Source organism: Antrostomus carolinensis, unplaced genomic scaffold (assembly GCF_000700745.2).
Source record: "Antrostomus carolinensis isolate BGI_N321 unplaced genomic scaffold, ASM70074v2 scaffold25278, whole genome shotgun sequence".
In the NCBI taxonomy this organism is placed as follows: domain Eukaryota; kingdom Metazoa; phylum Chordata; class Aves; order Caprimulgiformes; family Caprimulgidae; genus Antrostomus; species Antrostomus carolinensis.
The window spans coordinates 1-387 of NW_010334005.1; positions in this window are offsets into that span (position 1 = coordinate 1).

Below are 387 nucleotides of genomic sequence, written 5' to 3' on the forward strand. Positions count from 1 at the left end.
CGGCCGCAGTGGGTCAGCTCCGCTTCCAAGTTGACCGGCTCAATACCAGAGAAGATGTACAATTAAATAGTCATAATAATGATTAAAAAAAAAACCAACAACCCCAAACAACCCAGCCTTCACCGTAGTCGTACACCAGAAGGTTCCTAAATTGCCAGCAGGTTTGCATGAGGTGCCTGTGGAACAGCAGGTACCCAAGAGCACCATCCCTGTCATGGGGATATAAATGGTTCAGTCAACGGAAAAATCCTCCAATTCATAGTTTGGTTTGGGGTTTTTTGTTCCCCCTCATCTGGGTGTCTGCATCCCTGGGGAGCTCCCACCAGCACCCCACTCCCAGGGCAGTGGAACTGGGATGTCAGAGCTGCCACCTCCCCCCAGTGCCAG